The following is a 25060-nucleotide window of genomic DNA, read 5'->3' on the forward strand; positions in this document are numbered from 1 at the left end:
TTGTGTAGGATGTGGAGTGTGGGAGCTGAAGGGTGGAATTTGCGATTGGTAGTATTCCTATGTCACCAGTGCCTTTACTTTCTAGGTGGCAGAGGTCTGATTTTGGGGTTCAGCACATCAGACGAGCGGAAGGCTTGGTATTGCACAAAGTTATAGATTAACACAGATCACAAGAAGCCACAAATTAAACATACGTAGGCACCAATCACTCAAACAAGCAACCTTTTAAGCCTTTCTGGAAAAGGAAACAGGATTGATGTGGTTGATATTAGAAATGAAACACAGGAATAGTGAGTGACAACATGATTTCATCAAAGAGAGAAAGGCCCTGTATATGGAAAAAAACCTGCAGATTATGTGTAAATTCAGCCACTGGGAGAAGATGTGCAAAGCAAAACTGGAAGCATATAGAAGAAGTGTGAAAGGAAGAATATTGGGATTAATGGAAAAGAAACAAAATCAGAACATTCATACAGCAGAAGATGACAGAGAGCTTGTGATGCACTACATATTGGAACTATATATCTGTGTGGACTGAGTGGATATGACAGTTCCCAGAATGTTGAAATGCACTCTATCATCCAGATGAGAAAAAGGATGAGAAACAAACCTGTACCATTTGTGCCTTAAGTAATAATCGGGTTGAGATCAACTCGGGAAGTGAGCCAAAGAACGGCAGATGAAATTTTATAACTCGGGCAAGTGCGAGGTGTTGCACTTTGGTAAGTTAAACCAGGGCAGGACTTATACAGTAAATGATAGGGCCCTGGAGAGTGTTGCTGAATAGAGAGACCCAGGGGTACAGGTACATGGTTCCCTGAAAGTGGAGACACAGGTAGACAGGGTGGTGAAGGAGGCATTCGGCATGTTTGCCATCATTGGTCAAGGCATTGAGTACCAGGAGTTGGGATGTCATGTTGCAACTGTATAAGTCATTGGTGAGACCACACTTGGAGTAATGTGTGCAGTTCCAGTCAACCAGCTTTCGGAAGGATGTCATTAACCTGGAAAGGGTGCAGAAAAGATTCACAAGGATGTAACTGGAACTGAAGGACTTAAGTTATAAGGAGAGGCTGGATAGGCTGAAACTTTTTCCCCTGGAGTACAGAAGGTTGAGGGGTGCCTTATAGAGGGATATAAAATGATGAGGGACATAGATAAGGTGAATGGTCTTTTCCCCAGGATGGGGGAGCCTAAAAGTGGAGGGCATAGGTTTAAGGTAAGATGGGAAAGATTTAAGAGGAACCTGAGGGGCAACCTTTTCCACACAGAGGGTGGTGGTTACATGGAACGAGCTGCCAGAGGAAGCTGTAGAGGTGAGTACAATTATAATATTTAAAGGACATTTTGACAGGTTCATGGATAAGAAAGATTTAGGGAGATATGGGCCAAATGCAGGCAAATGGGACTAGCTCAGGTAGACCACTTGGAAGGAATGAATGAGTTGGGCCAGAGGCCCTGTTTCTGTGCTGCATAACTCTGTGACTCTAATATTGGTTACACCTTGAAGAATTGTATCTTTGATCACAAATGAATAGAATCCAGCCTCATCATTCACAAAGGTCAACATCAACCTTCTCTCACAGTCTTACCACCACGCTGGGTTAAAGTTTTTAACTAGGCAAAATTTGAAATGCCAGATATTGCACTTTGAAGTGTATTGCTTAAAGGTGGATGTCATCCCAGGCCAATGGAGGCAAGTTCTGATTCTACAAATACAAATGTCTCCATGTCAATATGACTAGATCTACATGCAGCACAGATGGTACTGTAAGTTTTTGTTCTTTGAATGTCAGATTACCTTGTATTGTCAATACATCATAAAAATCAAAGTGAGGATGGAGATATTCGGGCTCTTCTAACCCCTGCTGAATAACAACAAACAGTTGTTTCTGAACTGGATCTTCTATAGCTGTGTGTTAAAGCTGTTTTTAATGTGCATTTCCGACTGAAAGCATTTCACACGAACACATAATCTAAATACATACTAATTTCTGGCAGATATGCCCTGCTTAGAGTATCTTAGTACCATCTTTTGTCTTCTATTGTGCAGTATTTTCAAATAAATCTTAGCAGCATTCTCTGAAGTCTCTCAGATGGAATGTTTGATAGTTTGAGAACAATTGGTTCCCACATTCCATTTCAACATTAAGCAATGTTTGTCTATATGTCGTTCATAATTGCCACAAGATTGTTCTCAAGTTTTGTGTTTTTCATCTGAGTTTCTGTAAATATCCCTGAAGAAAGAACAACAGGTGGTCCATTCTTTATTATTCTTCTCTAACTCCAAAGTGAGACGCATCATATTCCAAAATACTTCTTCCTTAAAATTGTAGTAGCTACAAACTGGTGGACAAATGACTACTACTTTAAGTCTTTCAGTGCTATTTTTTGGGATTCTTTCCAATAAGACTTACTATCTTTGCTCGCTAAATCTGTGTCACTTCACTGTATTTGATTGATGAGGGAAAGACTTACTCAGATATTGAGCAAGTCCCAACAAACATTGAACCCCTGCCACATCTGTTGATGTTGGCATCTCCAAAACAGTTTTAACTTTGGCTGGATCTGCATAAAATCCTTGGCAACATGTCCAAAAAGAGCAATTTCTTACCTCTGAAGTTTCACTTAATCTTTATTTAACAAAACACCATGCTACCTGTACCCTTTGAAGAAATGTTTACCATGGTGTTCAACTTTTCCTTCCAGCTTTTCTCCAAAAACACCAGCAATTACTTTTATTCCCTATAGTCCTTCTGCCTTCTCAGGTATTTGCCTATGGAAAACTTCTAATTTAGAACTGATCCCAAATGCATATTCTTCCAGTGGTGCTTCCCAATAGGTGTATGGAATGTAGTTAAATAAGATCTAAACACACACACAAAAACCCATTTTGAACATTTACAAACATAAAAAAAGGACCATACTGACATGTAGCTATATCTTCTATTGTTGTCAGTGAATAACTACATTCTTTTAATCTTTAACTATCTTTTAATAACTTCAGGATCTAAGCACAGTGATTCATTTGTCTTTGATATTGCTACTGTTAAATTCATCCATGCAGTTACTGTTGTTACTAGAACAGGAATACCTTGTCTGCCCAGACCATTTAGTGTTTACTTCAGTTTATCCCTTAAAGCCACTTGCAACTGACAAGATAAATGTGGCATCTGATTTACTGTTTCATCAAGCTTGACTTGGTAATCTTCATAAATTGAACAAGTCTATCACCAAACAGCTGTAGATATTTCTGAATCAATCACTTTTAGCTACTACATTATAATCACAATGCATGTATCAATACTCCAGCAGATAGTGTTCTATTAACTGCAGTATCATTAATTTACTTGATAATTTTTATGTTCATACTTGCCTTTCTGCCCAACAGAGGTCTTATAGTGATGTTATCCACAAGCTTGCATTTGCAGTTGCCACAATAATTCAACAAATGTACCTGCACATGTACAGGAACAGGTTCCATCATGAGCTATTACCACAGGCATAAATAATTCCACTTTTGCATGTTTAAAATCTTTGGTTGAATTTGTCTTGTGGAAAGTGCAGCAGAATTACAATAGATTGGAATCCTGGATGTATTTGAAACCTCAGGTAGTTGCCTGACACAAATTTAAGTGTAACGTGTTCCTCATCATCCAAACCATTGGCATTGACCTGAATTAAAACAAGCACTGTAGCTCTTGGTTCATCATCAATTGTTCTGTCTTTCTTTTTTTGTGCAAAGGATTATTTTCCATTGCATTTATTTGCAAATTGATTGCTATTTCTACAATTTTAACAAAATTTCCCAAGGTACGGACACAATTCGTTTTTGTGGAACTTGTGTTTCCTCCCACAGTTCTAGCACTCTTGTTTCCTTGCAACTTCTTTGGCCTGTTTGAAACTTTGTTTTGTCATCACTGGGATTTTATTGGGTTTATGTCCTGCACTCCCACTCTATCCTGATAATTTGCTAATTACTTTAAGTAGTATTATCACCTGACAATTTTTTTTTCTGTTTTGTGTAATGTCAGATTAGTTTTGTGAAGCAAACTTCCTCATATCCTCTACCCTGTAATTCCAAACATAAGGTGGTTTTTGAGTGTTTCTTTCCATGTAATTGCTTAAAACTTCCACTCTTCACAACACCATTCTGAATCGACCATGCAATTCACCAACCTTTAGCCTTCTTCCGTTAGACTTACTCCCCTCAAAGTGAATAGGTATTCGTGGTTGGCAGTACTGAGAAAATGTCTACATTTACCCATTCTTCAACTGAGACTGCTAAGTAGAATAAATTTCACAAACTTTTACCCCTATCCTGATAAAGAGTTTTCTACCTGGACTTGTCTAATCATCTGTTCCAGCTTCATTGCTACTGGAATTTTTTGACCAAGCTAACTTGAATATCCTCCATTTTTATGCAACACTTCCCCCTTATGTTTCAAGAGCTGGTGTAGTGATAGAGTTCGATTAATTTTCAAAGAATTCAACCAGTTCCAAGAAATTCATCAAAACAAAGTGAAAGTTGTTTCGAGCAATGACCATCACTCCAACCGTGTATCAATTCTTCCATTGCCACCATACCAAAGTTTGTAACAAAGAGTAATTCTTTCTACCATTAAAGTGAAATAAAATATCTAGTAGAAGTCAGGGATGAGAGGATATTGCAGATTGCTTACTTTGCTGCACCAGAGTGACAGAGCCCAGAACTCTGAAGGAAAGTGTAAATAAGCAAAATCTACATGTAACCAAACTGACCACTGCAACAGTCCTTACTCTGTGAGGTCATAACTCTCTTTACAGTGACTATTGACTCTGAGAGCAAATTTATAAGAGAAGCCAACGTAGAGCACCAGCAAGACAGCAAAGATTACTCTTGGGACTTTGGAGTTATGATTACACTCTGAACTACAAACCAGGAAAAGAAATGGTGAAGCAGATGCAGTGTTTCATCTGTTGTCACAGGAGAAGCAAGAGATGAGAGATTTAGCTATGAAGATATACTACCTAGGGAATGTAACACCAACAAAACTGAGTAAGATCAGAGAAGTGACTGACAAAGATGAGGAGTTACAAATGCTTTTTCAGTTACTGATACAGTGGTAACCTGAGAAGGTCACAGAATGGTTACAGCAGGAAAGGAGGCTATTTGGTATATCGAGACAGCACTGGTTCTGTTCAAGAGCAATCTAGCTAGTCCTTTCAGATATATTTCAAGCCAAAATGGGTCTTTACTGCTTGGCAAAATGTAACGAGCGGCATGGCACAGGGATTGGTGCTGGGGCCTCAACTTCTTGCAATTTATATTAATGAAGGTTTTGAAAGCATGGCCGCTAAACTTTGATTGACACAAAGACAGGGAGGAAATTAAGTTGTGAAGAGGACATAAGGAGGCTACAAAGTGACATGGAAACGTTACGTGAGTTGGTAAATGGAATATAATGTCGGAAAATGTGTAATTGTCATTTTAGCAAGGAAAATAGAACAGAAGATTCATATTAAATAAATAGGGAGAGATGGTTGAGCTCTGAATGCCAAGGATCTGAATGTCCTAGTGTGTTAGTGAGAGCTAACAGAATATTGTTTATTGCTGGAGAATTGAATGCAAAAGTAGGCAGGTTATGTTTCAATGATATTGTGCATTGGTGAAATCATAACATCAGTACAGTATTGGTCTCCTTATTTAAGAAAGAATGTTAGTGCTTTAGAAGCAGTTCAGAGAATGTTTGCTAGACTAATACCAAGAATGGATGGGATGTCTTTGCAGGATAGGTTCAAAAGGCTAAGCTTGTATCTGCTGGAGTTTAGAGGAATGAGAGGGAGTGTGACAGAGTAGATGTAGAGACTATGTTTACTTTTGTAAGAATATCTGAAATTAGCGGTCACTCTTTATAAATAAAGGACCACCTACTTAAGAATGAAATGAAACTTTTTTCCTCTTGAGGTGGGAAGTCTTCACAGCACACTTCTTGAAAGGGTAGTGGAAGTAAAATCTTTGAATATTTTTAAGGCAGAGGTAGATAGGTTCTTGATAGGCATGTGGTGGAAGATTACTGTGGGTAGATAGGAATGTGGAATTCAGGTTTCAATCAGTTCCATCATAATCATATTGAAAGGTGGAGCAGCCTTGAGGGACTAAATAGCCTATACTTGCTCCTAATTCATATTCTTGTATATTTCCTCAGCTCCCTTTTGAGTACTACAATTAATTTACCTCCACTACGAGTGCTGGTAGTGCATTCCAAACCCTCACAGCTCTCTGCATAAAATCATTTTTACTCATGTAATTTATTTCCTCATTGCCTTCATTTTCTGTCCCTTAGTTCTTGATCCTATTGACACTGGGAACAGTTTCTTTCTGTCTACCATATCTGTTCCCTCCATGATTTTCAATATCTTTATAACAACTCCTTCCAACCTCCTTCTGTTTCAAGAAAAACAACTTCAGATTATCCAGCCTATTCACATAACTCACATCCCCCGTCCTGGAATCATTTTAATAAATCTCTTTCAAGTCGTCTCTGAAGCTTTAACATATTTCTTGAAGTGTGATATTCAGAACTGGACACTATTATGGTCAAATCAATGTTTTAGAACGGTTCATTATGACTTTCTCTCTCTTGTACATTGTGTCTCTGTTTATAAATACAAGGACCCAAGTGCTTTTCGTTGACCAGTTTTTCAGCCTGATCTGCCATTTTCAAGGAGCAGTGAACCTCCACCCCCAGCTCTCTCTCTGTTCTTGTACCTCTTTTAGAATTGTGCTCTCAAGATTGTATTGTCTCTTCCACTTCATACCGAAGTGCATTATTCTAATTCCTCAGAATCAAATTTCATCTGTCAGCTATTCCACTCCTTCCCCCCCCCCCCAGCCATGACTCTTTGAAGCCTCCTCACAGTTCACTACTCCTCCAAAATTTTGCATCATCTGCAAAGTTGGAAATTGTGCCCCGTGCATCTAAATCAAAGTCATTAATAGATATTAAGAAAAACAGAGCTTTCCAAGCCCTGGGAAACACCACTGTACACTTGCCTTCAGTTGGATAAAACGGCCTTTCACTACTACTCCCTACTTCCTGTTGCTTAGTTAACATTTCCCATGTTGTTACAGTCCCTTTAATTCCATCGCCTTCAATATTAATGACAGGCCTACTTTGTGGCACTTTATCAAAGACCTTTTGAAGGTCATATACTACATCAACCACAGTTTTCTCAGTGACTCTCTGCTACTGCATCAAAAAACGCTTTCAAATCTGTTAGACATATTAGACATGCTGGCCTTCTTTAATCAGTCTGCACTTGGTACAAATGACTGATAATTCTGTTCCTGTTTCTAGAACTTATTCCATCATAGAGGTCAAACTAACTGGTCTGTAGCCACTGAGTTTATCTCTACACTCTTTTTATGTGCAAGAATGTAACAATTGCAGTTCTCCAAAAATTTCTGAAAAAGTGAAACAATCACAGCCAGCAATAGATGTCACTATGAATAAGAGATGACATTGCATAGGAAGATGGTTCCCGCTTGGCTGGGTGCAGAATTATCATATCCAAGAAGATGAAAGGAGAACTATTCCAGAAGTTACACGAAGGCCAAATGAAATTCAAGCTGAGAGCTTGATCAGCTGTACATTGTTTCAACTTCTACAAAAGTATAGAGGGAATGATGTTCAATAGGACATGTAAGCCAGAAACACAGAATTATTCCACATAAAAGAGGTAATAGCTACAAGCAAAATATATCCACTGCAGATTGTATAGTGAAGGTACAGCCATTGAGCTGTTAGCTGGGAATATCCAGAATTTTGAACCAGCAGCAATAAATGAAGTGTAGTATATTGCAGGTCAGAATGGTGTGTGAATTAAAGGGAAATTGAAAAAGGTGGTGTTCACATAAGCTTATTATCTTTTGCCTTCTAAATAGCAAAAGTCATGTGTTTGAGAGGCATTGTTAAAGAAGCCTTGCTAAGTTGCTGTAGTGCAACTTGCAGATGGTACACAGTGCATGTATGATGGATGCGGTAAATGTATCGTGGGATTATCTGCTTTCTTCTGGTTGGAATGTAGTGTTGCTGGGGCTGAGTTCATCCACACTGGTGCAGAATATTCCATCACATTCCTGAAACACTGTGATGATCAGGAAAAAAAGGCTTCGAGGAATCAGAAGGTGTGTCAGTTACTTCAGAAAATCCAGTGTCTAATGTTTTATATTTACCTGGGTTATCCATCTAAGATGTGGATTAATGATGACACTCAGAATGTTGATAATAGTGCCATTAAATATCAAGCATAAACAGACTGTTATCTGAGGTGGTCATTGGCTTGAACTTGTGGGTTCCAATTTACTGCTTATTTATCAACTCAGGCTATTTATCAACTCAGCTTATTGTCCAGGTCTTACAAAATTATCTGAGATGTTTTGAGGGTAAATAAAGATTGTACAATCATCAGGGAACATCTCTGCTTTTGAAATGATGGAGAGGTGGTCATTGATAGTATATAGATTATGCCACGTACGACAGTGCTGGATAAAACCCCAGCTTATTCCCCTGTCCCCCTGACTCCTAGTGACATCAGCTTAAGTAGATCTCCTTGACACCATACTTAGTCAAACATTACCTCAATTTGAGAGAAAATATTTCCACTTTATTTTTAGAAATCTGCTCTTCCTCCCAAGGCTGTACTTAAGTCTGAAGCCATGTGGTCCTGATGGGACTCAGTGAGCACTTTAAACAAGCTATTAGTGACACAGCACTGCTTAATAAAAGTATTAATGACATCTTCCATTAGTGTGATAAAGGTTTAGAGAAGTCTGATGGTGCCGCTATTGGTCTGATTGGGATTTGTCCCACATTTCATGGATATTTCTACCTGTTCAATCCTTCACTTTGTCAGGTAAATTCCAGTGTTGTATCTGTACTAGAACAGCTTGCCTTAAGGTGAAAATAGTTTTTCAGTGCATATCTTCTTTAGGAGAACCAGGATATTGTCAGCTTTAAACGACTATATCTCTTGTGTATTCAGCTGTTGCTTGATTTCACAGGGAATGAACTGAATTGGATGAAGCATCTAAGATGGCAGAGACTTTAGGAGAAGACTAAGATGAATCATCCACTTCTGTTGAAAATGATTGTGAATGCTTAAGTCATATCTACTATCCTCTTATGCTTGGTTTGACTATCATTGGTAATGTTTACGGAGCCTCCTCCACCTGCTCTTTGCTGATTTATTGTCCACAGCCATGTGCAATAGCAGGTGGCATGACTGCAGAGTTTTGAACTGATGTATTGGTTATGGGATAGTTTATCACTGTCTGAAGGAGGTTGCTTGCATGTAAAGGATTTGCCATATCATGAGGTTATGGATTGTGATGGAATACAATTTTGTGGATGCTAGTTCTAAGCTGCTAGATCTGATCTGAATCTTTCTCATAAGCCACCATGGTTATACTGCATCCTTGGAGTAAAGAAGGACTTTTTCTCCAGCAAGTATAATGGTAACTCCCACAACTACTGTCATGGACGGGTGCATCTGTAACAGGAGATTGGTGATGCTGAGGCTCTTTTTCTTCACTTGCTGCAAGCCCAATTTGGTAACAGTCCTTCAGTTCACCCAGGACACATTTTGTGTGAATTTCAAATGATGCTTAACTGGGAATATTAATTTATAGGAGATGGTAATCTTTACCTATGTTTGGTTTTAAAGTTCATGCAGTTCAGAATCAATGTTGAGGATACTCAGGGGTTCTCCCTCCTGATTTTGTTACTGAACCATAACAGCACTATTGAAGATCCCAGTCTACGTAGGAGCTAACTATCGTAAAGGGTTTGGGAGAAAGATATGATTCTCTGAATGTTTGATTATTCTGTGTATTAGTTCTTTCAATTTTGGCACATTACCAGATTTTACTGAAGAAGACTATGCAGTGCAGTTACTTTGTTGTGTCCAAATCCAACACCCAAGCCAATGCTGAATTAGTTCTTGTATTACTTTCTGGATCAGCTTGATACAATTATGTGGCTTGCCCATTTCAGAGAGTAATTAAAAGCTCACTAACGCACATAGACCAGGCTATGGAAAGATGGCAAATTTTGCTTCCCTTAAGCACATAACTATCTGGTAGATTCATGGACATGATTGCAAATAGAACATTTTTGTTCCAAACTATGCTTAATTCAATTCAAAAACTACTTTGATGGGATTTGAACTCTCAGCTCCAGAGTACTATTCTACTAATATAGCCACTGCACTATCACAGCTAAATGAAGATTTAGTTCAATGTTTTGGATTATTGGTATCGGTTACAGGCTTGTTAAACCCAAGCCAATTATTGCTTATTTCCTCTTCAATATGTATTATTGTGTGACTTTTTAAACTTCTATCATATTAATGTAACCTGTATATTTATGCATGCAGAAAATTATGCTGCAACATTTAGGATTCTTGTCTTTAGAATGAAGGTCAGTTTGTGCATTTTATGCAAGTCCATCAAAGTTATTTGCTTTTGATGTTTATTTTTCAGTTCCAATTGTGCTTTGCAAACATCTAAAAAGTTGCATCTTACAACATTTAATGTCATTCGTAGGTAACTATTTGAATGTAAGGTATTTGAAAGAAAACACTGAGCAGTAAAAACAACTAGCAAATCTTTATATTTAATTGAAGTACCTCTTCTGCATCAGTGCAAAGAGGTTTCAGGTGCACATCAAATCAAAATTAGCAGTAAACAACTCAAGAGTCAGGTATCAATTTGACTTCAGAGTACAATAATGTCAAATGGGGTTGGACCTCTCCAGAAGTTATTCCTGTTGGAGTTCAGTGTGAAGATGGAATTTTGCAAGTAATAATGTTTTGAAATTCTTAAAGATTAGTTAACAATTATTGGAACAATATTCCTTTTAATTTCAATAGTCATTTGTAATGGCACAGTCATTAATATAACTCCAGGATAAAAGAATCCCAAGGCATAATGGTGTGTGTGCTGAAAAAGTATTTTTACTGGTTTTATTTATTTGTTCTGCTGTTGCTAGGGTAAATAATGATTTAATTCAATTTTTTGGCTACATCCCTGACTTTACAATATAGATGTGTAGAAGCTAGCTTCACTTCTGACATTTTTTAAAATCATCAGCTGGTGATTGGTAGAGGACACAAAACTGCTGGATTTTCAGTTGATCTCATGAGAAGGAAGGGTTAAAATGGCAGAATTATTTTGGGTAGTTCCCACCCATACCACACCATCCTGATTTTGTAAATAGCTTGGAGTTAAAATCAGGGCTGCAATTTTGCAAAAATTCATTTTGCTTACTTTGGTTAAATATTAACAATGTGAAGTGCCTAGTTTTCAATGTGCAAGATGCTGACAATACAGCTCCTCTTAAAGAGTACAAGTGGAACTAATGAGCGCAGGTTTCACACCCCCAGATGTCTGCATGAAATTAGATTTTTACGTCAAGCAGCAACTAAATATCATGCTGAGTTTGTTAAATTAATTTGAATTTTTTTTTCATAAAACTATAGATTATTTTGAGTTTGGAAAGTCAAGTGACAAATAGATGAGCTAATTGATCAAGAAAGACAAAAAAAAAGTGAAGAGGAGGTTTTTAAGACATTTTATAATTTCCCTGCATTGACAACAATGAGGCAATGATGCTCTGATATTTCCTTCAGTGATTCCTCTTTTCTTTCATCTGTCCAAGGTTTCTCTATTTCTTGCAAAGAAATCTGCCGTGCTTTGATTTAAAACAAATGATACTGTGCTGTATTGCATTGGATTTTAATTATTAAAATAACTCTCTAAAAATAGAATATTTGGAGGCACTTGTTGAGTGAGACCTAACCATATTACATAATGACACATTCTACAGGAGGGAAATTTGGATTCTGTTAGGATTGTGATGCCTGAATAGCCAGTACCATTTTGAGCTGTTACACCAAAAAAAAAATTGAGATATCACCTCAAATATGATCAGAGCTTTCAGCCAGCACCAAGCATGTTGTTTATTCAATTACCACTTACTCACAATGTCGAATTTTGGGAGTCACCAATGCAAACTGAAATTAGCAGGTGCTGACTGAGTCACACACACACACACCTCCTGACTTTCAGTAGCAATCTGAAGCTTTGGGAAAACTTGCTGGAAATCAGAGAGTAGATACCTTTGACTTTTTTTGATGCTGCACTGAATGTGAAGTGTAGGAGAAAGGTCTTGTATGTCCATGAATTTCCAAAGGCATGGAATGACATGAGATCAATGCAAGGAGTAATATAATAGAAACTGAATGCAAAACCAAGAAAATGTCTGATAACTGTGCATACATGGTCAATGCCAGTAAAAACATCGGCAAATCCTCCTTGCTTGTCTTGTACACTGTTCTAATGCAACAAACCCCATCAGTCAGCTAATGACAATATCTATAAAAGACGTGTTTAAGAGGCTCTTAGACAGACACATAAATATGCAGAGAATGAAAAGATATGGACCATCGGCAGACAGAAGGGATTAGGTGTCATTAGCTTAATTAGTTCTGTAGAACATCATGGGCCAAAGGGCCTGTTCCTGTCCTGTACTGTTCTATAAATCATGATCCCTACTTCATACTCTGCACCAGCTGCTTCTCCACACTCATAGAGTTATACAGCATGGAAACAGACCCTTTTGCCCAATTTGTATATGCTGACTAAGATGCCTATCTAAGCTAGACCCATATTCTTGCATGTGGCCGTATCTCTCTCAATCTTTCTTGTACCTGTCCAAATGTTTTTTTGTTAAATATTATAATTGTACCCACCCCTACCACTTCCTTGGGCAGCTTGTTCTATATACTCGCCATGAGGGGGGGGGGGGTGTGTGAAGAAACTTGCCCCTCGGCTGCCCTTTTTAAACCTTTCCCCTCTCTCGTTAAATCTAGTTTTGGACCCTCCCTACCCTGGCAGAAAGATTGCGACTGTCTCTCCTATCTATGTCCCTCATAATTTTATAAGCCTCTGAGGTCATTCCTGAACCTGCCTCGCTCCAAGGAAAACACTCCCAGCCTATCCAATCTCTCCTCATAACTCAAGCCCTCCAGTCCAGGCAACATCCTTGAGAATCTTTTCTGCATCCTTTCTCGCTTAATCACATCTTTCCTACAGCATAGCAACCAGAACTGCACACAATACTCCAGATGCAGTCGAACTAATGTTTTATACAACTGTAATGTGGCATCCCAACTCCTGTACTCACTGCCACGGCTAATGAAGACAAGCATGCCCTATGTCATCTTCACCACTTTCAGGGTGTCCCTTTCACTTCCTGGGCACCAACATCTCCGAGGATCTATCCTGGATCCAACACTGCTACAATCATGAAGAAGGCATGCTAGTGGCTCTAGTTCATTGGAAGTTTGAGGAGATTTGGTATGTCACCAAAGACACTTGCAAATTTCTATAGATACGTGGTGGAGAGCATCCTGACTGGTTGCATCACAGCTTGGTATGGAGTTCCAATGCAAAGGGCTGCAGAGTGTTATAGACTCAGTCAGCTCCATCATGGGCACAACCCTCCCCACTATCGAAGAGCGGTGCTTCAAGAAGACAACATCTATCATTAAGGACCCTCGCCATCCAAGACCTGCCCTCTTCTCGTTAGAACTGTCAGGGAGGAGGTACAGGAGGCTGAAGACCAAAACTCAACAATTCAGAAACAGCTTCTTCTCCTCCACCATCAGACTTTGGAACGAGTGATGAACTCATGAACGCTGCCCCGTTATACCTTTTGTTTGCACTAATTTATTTTTGTAATTTATAGATTTAATGTCTTTGCATTGCACTACTGCCACAAAACAACAAATTTCCCGTCATATGTCACTGATAATAATTCTGATCCTGGAACTATCTACTTGTATCCTTAAGTCTCTCTGTTCCAGAACACACCTGGGTGCCCAGACACTGTGTATGGCTTGATCTGGTTTAACTTGCCAAATTACATCACTTCACACCTGTCTGAGTTGAATTCAATCTGCCATACCTTTACCCACTTTCCCAGTAGATCAATCTCCTGTTGTAAATTTGGACAACTTTCTTCACTGTCCACTGTACCATCAAATTTGGTGTCACCAGCAAACTTGCTAAGGTCCGCATAGACAACATCTGCTACCCTGCCCTCATTGATTATCCTATCTCTTAGTCACCTTTTTAAAAAAATCTCAATCAAATCTGTGAGACACTATTTCCCACACACAAAGCCACACTGACTATCCCTTGTCTTTCCAGTCCTTGACTTTCCAAAAGCAAATAAATCCTGTCTTTCAGAATCCCTTCCAGTAAGTTTGCCACCGATGTTAGGTTCAGTGGCTTGTCCTTGCAGCCCTTCTTAAATAAAGGCACAATTTTAGCCATCCTCCCGTCTTCTGATTCTTCACCTATGATCAAGGAAGATTCAAAAATCTTTGCCAGGGCCCCAGCAATCTCCTCCCTTGTCCAGGGATATACTTGGTCACACACTGGGGATTTATCCACCTTTGTGCTCTTCAAGACTGTCAGAAGTTCTTATTTCATAATGTCGATATGTTTCAGGATATCCTTCCCCTGAATTCAATAGCTTCCACAACCTTCTCCACTGTAAGTACAGACGAGAAGTATTAATTTAAGACCTCGCCCATTTCCTGCGGCTCCACACATAGATTACTTCAGAGATCCTTAAGGGGACCTAGTCTCTCCCTAATTACCCTTTTGCTCTTAATATACTCATAGAATCGTTTAGAATTCGCCTTTACCTTATCTGCCAAGGATATTTCATGCCTTTTTGATCTTCTAATTTCCTTCAGACCCACATCTCGCAATATCTGCGCATTGCCAGTTATTCAACCACAGCGGGAATGTCATCCAGATACGTCGTCAAACACTTTTTTTACATGCTTCTCTTGCTTATGGATGCAACAACAGACTGATGCTGGACAATGATGTGTCTATTGGTTTAGTAGGATGGAAAGAGACCATAATTAGAAAGCCCAGAAGGGGCACAGAGTTTGTGAAGATGGCAGTATGCTCACATCACCCTACTTGTGTCTTCCATCCCCTACCTCACAATCTCTTCTGATTTACAAGATACAGTTGATGCAAGATTGAATCTCTTATTTGTAACCTGCCATTTTTATCTTGACTGCCTTTGATTTGTCTCGGAACTAACCGTGTAAAATATGGTTGCCGAGCAACAAGAGAGTGCAGAAGAAAGCACTCCAACACTGACTCTGGCATTCACAAGCACCACCAGCACTCCACACACTGTAGAGGGTAGTTTAGATGTAGGATGTACATGTGGTGTGTCCCAGTATGTCCAGCCCTCAGCCAGGAGAGGGGTAAGGAAGCCCAAATACCAGCTTTCCAGTGGGTGAGGTGACACCCACTGGAAATTCTGCATTAGGTCTTTCAAAAGAGGGACCACTTTCAGACCAAAGTTATGGGCTTGTTGCATACCCATCAGCTTGCCCTCAAAGCCAAATACTGTAACCACATGGCAAGTCCATCTCCTATCTTGCTCAGGACTTTGCATGCAGCCTGGAGCCCATCCCTTCTGATATGGAAAAGATGGGCAGCTCCCTTTCAACACTTGGTGGATGCATCATCTGATGGTCAATGCCACAGATAAAAACCACCCAGTGTTTGAGCACTGCACTGGATACTCAGATTATTGTCAAATCATCCAATGTGGCCCTAGATACCAGTGTTCAAAGAGGCTTTGAGGATGATGCAACACCAAATGTCATTCAAGAGATTAAACGTCTGTTTTTTCAGCTAACTAAGGTAACCTTTTTCAGGATGATGACATCCATGATACCAGTACAGCTACCCTTCTAGAATCTTCACTGTCAGCCATCCCTGACTGCAGCCACTTAAAGTAGGGTGGTGCAGATAGAAAGTGGATCCTCCTGGACTGAAGATGTAGGAATGCTATTATTCCAGTACATGTGAACAGCTGTCAAGCAATGGGACAACCAAAGGTGCTAAGGATATGCATAGTGTAATGAACTGGTACTTTTCTATGGTGATAGTAAATAAAATGTTGACTGTTGATTTGGATTGGTTTTATATTCTTGTGGTCAAGCAAAGACTTAGTCAATCAACAGCAAGAAGAAAGTAAGATAGGGATCATGAAACAGTAAGAAACTTTTTCTTTCACTCAAGGATGTGGGCAGTTTTGGTAGGTAAATGTTTAATGATTTCTTGTAATTCTCCTTGAGGAAGTGGCAGCAGTCCTGTGTGTAATACCTTGGGTGTTTTTGCTGTGTTAAAAGCACTATGTAAAGGGAGGTTGTCATCGCTGCTATTCACATAGTGCTGATGGCTACTGTGTTGCAAAATTTTGCCCCTTCAGCAAATGAGATTGGCAGATGTATTTCCAAGTCAGAATGGAGTGGGAAGCAAAGGTGCAAGTGGTGATGATTCTTTGTTTACTCATCATATGAGACATTTTAGATTTTTCCAAGAATTTTCAAAAAACCTTTTTCAATATGCTACAGTGCATTTTGTACACATAGTATTCATGATGCTCTGATTGTGAAGGGAATGAATGTTTAGATTATTTGGTTCAGTGTCGATCAAGAAGGCTGTTTTGACCTATAGTTGTTGAGCTTAGGTGTGCACTACTTATTGAGTGGTGACAATCTATAATAAAGCTGCAGTCAGCCAATGGAGGAGACTGGTATGACTTGTAAATGATGGAAAAGATTTTGGGAAGTCAGGTACCTGAGATCCACTCTGCAAAATACCCAACCTCTGATGTGGTCTTGCAACCACAATAATGATGTGACGGACTTCACTTGCCCATTCTGTAAATGGCCCCATCCACCACTAATGTGTCAATCCTTTTGTAGGACAGATGTGGAGGACATAGAGGGCAGGCACAGTAGTGTAGCAGTTAGCGCAATGCTATTACAGTGCCAGTGACCCGGGTTCAATTCCCGAGTTTGTGCGTTCTCCCCATGGCTGTGTGGGTTTCCTCTGGGTGCTCCGGTTTCCTCCCACATTCCAAAGACGTACGGGTTAGGAAGTTGTGGGCATGCTATGTTGGCGCCGGAAGCATGGCGACACTTGTGGGCTGCCCCCAGCGCATTCTCAGTAACGCAAAAAGATGCATTTCACTGTGTGTTTTGATGTACATGTGACAAATAAAGATACCTTATATCTTACTGGAGTTCAGCAGCATGGTCCAGCACATCTTGAGGAGGTGCTTCCCTGAACATTACTAATAATGAAGGACTGATGCTTTGCTGATTATAATTGCTGCAATTGATTTTGGTTTTTTTTAAATTTCTTCTCAATGATAGTCAAAAATGTAACTGAAAGCATAAACAAGTTTTGGAAAAAACTGAAAAAACCATGCCTTCCCACTTTCATCTTAATGTTTAATCCTACAATTTCTATTGAAGGCCTCAAGATCTTGGACTGATGCCAGATTTAAGAGGGCTTTTTACTCCTGGCAGTTACTCTTCCTCAGTATTGATCCTGTGGAATCACGACTAGACTGGGCTCTGTTACTGCAGCGATCCCTATGGAGTTCACCAGAGTGGAAGGAAGGGGCTTTCCAAAAGTGACTGTTTGTCAGATGATGGGAAGCCCACGGCTTTTTGCATTCCAATGGCTAAATGTTGGTGGCTTGAATTGGATTGTTGCTGATAGTCCCTGACATACAATTGACCAGAAATGTTGGGCTGCTTGTTTTATCCTCCATGATTTTAACATGGAGGTTTGGTGAGATTAAAGCTATTGAATGATTAAGGGAAGTATTTAATCCTAAACTAATTGGGCATGGTCATTGCCTGGTGCCCTGTGGCATAAGTACTGCTTGCCAATTATCAGCACAGCCCTGAATGTTGCCCAGAACTTTGTTCATGCTGGCATGAACTGCCTTGTTCTCTCAGCTGTGCAGAGGGTGATCAAACTCCTTTGGTGAAGTAATGTTCTTTTTTAAACTGCATCCTTGCAGAATATTCAGAGAAGGCTTCTTATTTTTGCCTCCTGCCTTGATCCTCCTCATATCCTCCTGATCCCCATGGTTGGGCGAAGCTCCCATCGTGACTTGATTGTGCAGGTCACAACTAGCAATGTCAAAATGAGACCTGGCCCTGTCTTCACTTCTCACACTGGATGTCCAGGCATGGGAACCAGTCATAGAAACATAGAAAACCTACAGCACAATACAGGCCCTTCGGCCCACAAAGTTGTGCTGAACATGTCCCTACCTTAGAAATTACTAGGCTTACCCATAGCCCTCTATTTTTCTAAGCTCCATGGTGATGGTCTCTAATATGTTGTGGATAGCTCTCATTGTAGGTGCTCACTGATTGCAGTATCCTTTAATGCCAAAGAGACAACGATTGAAGGGATAGTCATGTTCTCCAAGAGCTCAGCATGCCATCTGATGTGGTGGGATGAATATGACAGATACATGAGACTACCTCATGTCATGGAACTTTCCACATGCAAAGCACTCACCACAGTGATTATCTGCCGATGCAAGGCAATAATATCCCCAGTATGAATGTTTAAGGAGTGACGTGGTTCAGGTACAGATCAAGGTTCCAATGTGAAAAATAGCATAGATTTGTTCTCAATCAATCTTGGCAATGAGGAAGCTAATAATATCAATACAGAGGCAGGCCTGCTGTTCTTGTACCATGCATATGAATGTGATTTTCTTGATCTTAAGTAAAATGGCTTTCATCACCTTTTTGACCTGAGCAGTGGGCAGTAGACAGAAAACAAACATCTGACGATTGTAGGTCTGAAGAAAATGACAGGCAAAGCAGGCGGAATTAGTATTGTGGTGTTGTTTTAATACCATGCAAATGGTCCACGTTGAATACTAATGGTGCAAAAATATTGTGCTTTTGGTTTTTAGAATGAATTTTGCTAAGTTATTCATTAATGGGGATTGTGAAAAGATATGTGTGATGGTTTTGGTAAATGATCATAATAGCTTTGTGTTTAAAATTGCCACTGGGCAGTTAGCATTAACACTGTGGCAGCATTAGAAAATAGAAGTGAGTTTGAAGCTATAGCAATGGGATTTGAAATGATAGCAATGAGCAAAGGAAACAGTAAATATGAAACAAACAACTAGAAATCAAGGGAGCAGAGCAGGTTTGAAAACCAAGAGAACAAAGGGGTAGCAGATGCTATCTACACCATGTTCATATGTCACAATTAAATTGCATCAAGTCACCTTAATCTAATGTGAACCTTTCATATTGGGCAACAATTACATTTTGTCCAATATTTCCTTCTCTTTTTTAATCAAATCTTTTCGTTGGAAGAAATGTTGAGACAGAAGCTATGAAAATGTTACTCTGGTAAATTGTTAAACTGCAGCTCTGCTGGATCCCCAACTAGCAATGTTGCTATAATTCTTGAGGCTTTTTTTTCCCTTGTTGGGAGATTCTGGGAATGGGAAGACGTGTTTAAAAGGTGGAAGTTAGGTGGTGGATTGGAAGCAGTTTCCTGGTGTTGGGTTCAAAGAAATTTGAATGAGAAATTAGTACCAGAAATTGTATTGATTTGCTGAGGGCATCAAGCACTTTTTTTCTTGCTTTGAAATTTAAGTGCTTATAATTATTTACTAAATGTTTAAATTGTTCTAAATCTGGTTTGGGTTAACTTATAACCTCTCCATTGTTCAGTCAAGCTTCAACCTAAACTGGATGAATTTTAAACAAAAGTGTTTTTGAAACTTAAATTTCAGTGAATTGAACATAACCTCCAATTTTATCAAACTTCAGTTTTTTAGATTTTGGTTAGATTTTTCACCCCAGTTTTAAGTCTATGTCACTGCTCTGTGCTCTTTTCCCACATGCTTTGATTGACATTGTTGGAATGGTGAATCTTTAGCCTCAAGCTCGTGAATTGTAATAGAATTAAAGGATCGATTTTTAGGGTATCCCACATTTGCAACATATTGACCATGATGGTGGTTTCAAAAGATATCCAACCCTGAATTTATGCATAGGAATTGTTCCAAGCTATATAGGGCAGGTGTTGCTTTTAAAGAAAATAAAGAATTTAAACATCATTTACTGTCCCTGCCTTTGGGAAGAATGCATCTTTGATGTTTATTGTTCAGTAAATGTTTATTCGCTGAACATATCTGTCAATTTATCTTTCTATCTTTTATTAAGTTTTGACCATCCATCTGGAAAGGATTGAGTAAATAAGCAACTATTACATTAGCAGTATTAAACATTGCAGAGAGAGTCTGCAGTCTTGACCTTGTCTCTGAGTGGGTGCTCAGTCCTGGATTGAGACAAGTATCCCAATTTGCCAGTTTTCAGTGTCATGGTCCAGGGTCTGACTAAACTTGTGAAACTGGCAGAGAGGGCAGGATTATTCATTCCAAGAAAGGAGAATCCCAGAAGAGTCTGAACATTCTCCCCAAAGAAACATTGTCCCTGTCCTAAATTTAAGTAGAACAATATTTTGCCTTTCTTAAAATTACTAATTCTTCGTTGTTGCCATTTTTGTAGATTTTAACTGGAGTAATTCCTGAGGGTCTGGAGGTTCTATTAAACACCATTACTGCTTAACGCATCCTACAGTTTTATTTGAATCACTTCTAAGTTTGCCTGTATACCCAAGACTGTTCATTTCTTTCCTGGAGAAACTTTGACAGAAACAATAGACCTAGGCATTACCTCATTAACACCTGTTTTAGGAAGTTAAAATCATCTTAATATTTCAACAAGGCATGTTGTGCAAGGCAATACCATCTCCAGCTGCATGTAATTGTACTCCTCTGACAATACCAAAGAGCATGAATCTGGAGCAGTATTATAGATAGACCAACTCTTCTGGCTGGTTTATTTGGCACTTTTCCAGTGGTTCTTGTTCAAGTGATGATTGTGAGCAATGAAATTTCTCCTGAGATTGAAGTCTTTACATTCTTTGCTCTATATAAGGCAGGTTATGATGCCATTTTGGATATTTCCCAAACAGGTAGCAGAAATTGAAAAAAACATTCTAAACCTTTTGGAATATATCTTTTAAAAGTACTTGATATACTCTCCATGGATCTGACTCTGGATTAGGGACCAAAAGAAAATGAACATTTGAAATTATTGTTTCATCTTTAGACACAAACCTTTATACAAGTTCAAATGAGAGAACGTTATAATTTTTGTACCAAACAATGAATATTGCAGGAAAATCTCTATCAACTGAACCACACAAATCAATTCTGCTGTTAATATGAAGCTAAAAGCAAAATACTGCAGTTGCTGGAAATACTCTTTTTTTTAATCTTATTTCAGAACCTCATAATTTCACAAAATGAATGCATATAAAATATTCATTCCACTGTTAATGCCATTCCTCTTTCCTCAGATGCCACCTGTCTTGCCAAGTGTTGCCAGCATTTTCTGTTTTTATTTATATGAATCAATTTGATTCATGATTTATTTTTCTCTAATGGAATCCAGACCAAATCAAATCATTAGAGTTTTGTTATTGTAATTGTGTGGGATTTAGTTTAAAGTAATAAAAAAAAACAAATCTTTCTGAAAATAGGATTTACAACAAAATTACTCCATTTTTGTTTTAAAATATCAAGGCTGAAGAATAAAATCTGTCCCCACTTGGCATCAGATAAAATTTCATCCATGACTTGTGCTGTTAAAAAAAACCTATTGGGTTGAGATTTTTGCACAGCTTTATTGTTGAGATATTTCTGGATGAATGTGGTATTGAGGGGAGGGTGGAACTACCAAAGTGTTTTTTTTAATGTTATTTTCATTTATTGCTAGTAGTCCTGTAAGGCCTCCTCCTAATTCCCCTTGTGAAGGGGATAGTGTGGTTAAGCGGTTAAATTACTGTGCAACATACCCTGAGGCTTGGACCAACAATCCAGAGAAGTGTGTTCAAATCCTACCATAGAAGCTGTGGGACTTAAATTTAGTTAAAAGTTACCTGGAATTTAATAATGATCTTAGTCTCTGTGATGGTGATGGCAAGCCTATTGGTTTTATTCTCATCAATCAGAGGAAATTTTCCATGTTTGCCCAGTATGGGCAAAATGTGAGGCACCTTGCACTTAACTATGCCAGACTCTTAAGTATCCTTTAAAATGGTTTAGCGGTTGGATTATAATTGCTATGTTCACTAGAAAAATGGGGAAAAAAAGAACACAAAGAGCATCAAACAGGAAGCAAGGCAATGAATTTGGACACAGCACAATCATTCCTGGCACTGCTAACCTTGCAAAGCCCTCTACATGTATAAGTAAAAGTTTGATCTAGTCATATTCACAGCCTAGTGCCTTACAGCTAATGTCCCAGAACCTTGCTTCCCAATCCTTGGGTAATTCATATCATGCTGCCAGGACAGCCCCACCACTGTGGGAAGGAGTAACTGTGGGAGCCGAGTAACTGTGGGACCACAGAAACTGACTCTAGATGCCTTGAAATCTCAGAGTATCAGGTGAAACATAAGGCTAGGAAACATTTTCCTGATTAACCCTCGGCAGACAAATCAGTGCTCCTGAAGCTGAACAATAGTTGGAGTAAGAACTGAATAATAAGGGCATAGAATGTTCTTTGGCTCGGAGAACTTTAATGTCTATCACTAAGAGTGGCATGGTAGCATCACCACTGGCCAAGTCTTGAAGGGTGTAGCTGCTAGACCAGGTCTGCAGCAGGTTGTGAACACACCAATATGAGGTTTAAATTTGCTTGACATCATCCTCACCAAGTTATATATTGCAGATACATCTATCCATGAAAGCATTATTAGGAGTGATCGCCATGCCATCCTTGTGGAGACAAAGTCCTATCTCTGCATTGAGTATACACCATGTTTGGCACAATAATCATTCCCAATACTCATTCCCTACTCAAGATAGATCTGGCAGCTTGCATCTCGGAGTGCTGTGGAGCATTAGCAGCAGCAGAAATGTATTGCAGCAGAAATGTATTGCAGCAGAAATGTATTGCAGCAGAAATGTCACCTTAACCATTCAAACCAAGCCAAGGGATCAATCCTAAGGTGCCAGCCTGATGAACGTGCAACACAGGACTACTTGCATACTAAATCACAAACCCAACATGAGACAAACACAGCTGAGCAATCCTGCAACCAACCTCACAGCTCTGTCATCATGCCACACCATTTCCCAAATGATAGGGGGCAATTACACAACTAGTGGAGGAGGAGGCACTGAGAAAGCCTTGACCTTCTATGACAGTAAAATCCAGCACATGAGCTCTCAAGGCAAAGTCAAGGATGCAGTTGAAACATTCATAATGCTATTCAACCAGAAATGCCAACTAGATGATCCATTTTAGTTTCCAGCTGAGATCACCATGATTACAGACTGCAATCTTTCAGTAACTCTATACCCTCCACATGAAATGGCTGAGTGCTGCCCAATCCGTTGATATTGTCATCAGCAAAATAATGGAAGCTGTCACTGACAATGGTATCAAGTGGTGCTTGATCACAAATCGCCTGCTCTCTGACGATAAGTTTGAGTTTGGCAAGTTTACATTTTGCCAGACCCACTTGTCTTCAGACCTCATCACACCTAAATTCTAAAAGTGACTTGAGAATGATATTAAGGGTGGCATTTGATTGCCCTGATAAAACTGAAGTCAATGAGCACCAAAGGGAGAATATTCCAATAGAAGAAGGTGTGGTTGTTGGAGGCAAATCAACTCGGCCATCGGACATTGTTGCATGAGTTCCTTAGGGTAGCATCCTGGGTCCAACTATCTTCTTCAGCTCCTTCATAATGACCTTCCTTCCATCAAGAGCTCTGAACACTGTGTTCTATTCCATTTGCAGCTCATCGAAATGAAGCAGCCCTTGCCTGAATAGAGTAGTCCCTGCCTGCATAAAGCAAATTCTGAACAATGTTTCGGTAATGAGCTAATAACTGGCAAGCAATATTCCTGCCACAAGATTGCCGGACAAATATGATCTCCAAAAAGAATTTAACCACCTACCCTTGACATTCAATGGCATCACTCACTGAGTCCCCCACCATAATAATGGGGAGGGGAGGGGAGGGGAGGGGAGGGGATGCTCCTTTTGATAAGGATCTCATCTGGACAAACCACATAAATGCTAGCTACAACAGCAGATCAGAGGCTGGGTATCCTGCAATGTCACTCACTTCTTTACTCTACAAAAGCTTTTCACTATCTACAAAGCACCTGTCAAAGGCATGATGAATTATTATTTATGGACTTGGATGAGTGCAGCTCAAAAAGCACGAGATCCTTAACATTTCCTGGACAAAGTAGCTTGTTTCATTGGCATCCCACATCACACCCCAAACTTTCATTCCCTCCACCAACAGCATTCAGTGGTTTTGGTGTGTGTCTTGACATAATACACTGCAGTTACTCAGCCTTGAATACTCTGACAGCACCTCCAAACTCTCAGGCTATACCATCAAGAAGGGTAAGGGCATCTGAAACATAGGAATACCACTCCTTCAGCTTCTCCCAAAGTCACGGATAATCCTGACCAAGAACGGAATTGCCATAATTTTGTTGTTACTGAACCCAGATCCTGGAGCTCCCTGCCCAATAACTTCACCAGAAGGACTCCAGTGGATCAAGGCGGTTCACCTCCATCACTTGTTTTTACTGTTACCAAGTTAATGATTTTCTAAAATCTTATGGATGAATTGAGTTGAATTTTATTATAGTAGTTAACATAGACTTACTGGTACTGAAAAGAATTTGCATTTTCAATGTTGGTTTATATTTCAGCACAAAGGTCATTAACATTGGGTAAAAGAAAAATTACGTTAATGGAGATGTGTAGAGTGCTTGTCACCCATCTTGATGACTAAAATTTCAATTGTTTTTTCACTTCATTTTTAAGTGAACAATGACTCAAAGCAGACAGAGGAAACTAGAGTAAAAATGTGCCATTTTAATCTGTGAGGTTTCTCTTTTTCATTGTCTGCCATTATTTCAGAGGAAGATCTTTTGAAACACCAGGTAAACAGGATAAATGTCTCTGAATATTTATTCACATCATATGGGCTTTATGATACCTTGATCCAAAGTAACCCCTCAT

Source organism: Pristis pectinata, chromosome 6, assembly GCF_009764475.1.
Source record: "Pristis pectinata isolate sPriPec2 chromosome 6, sPriPec2.1.pri, whole genome shotgun sequence".
NCBI classification, from domain to species: Eukaryota; Metazoa; Chordata; class Chondrichthyes; order Rhinopristiformes; family Pristidae; genus Pristis; species Pristis pectinata.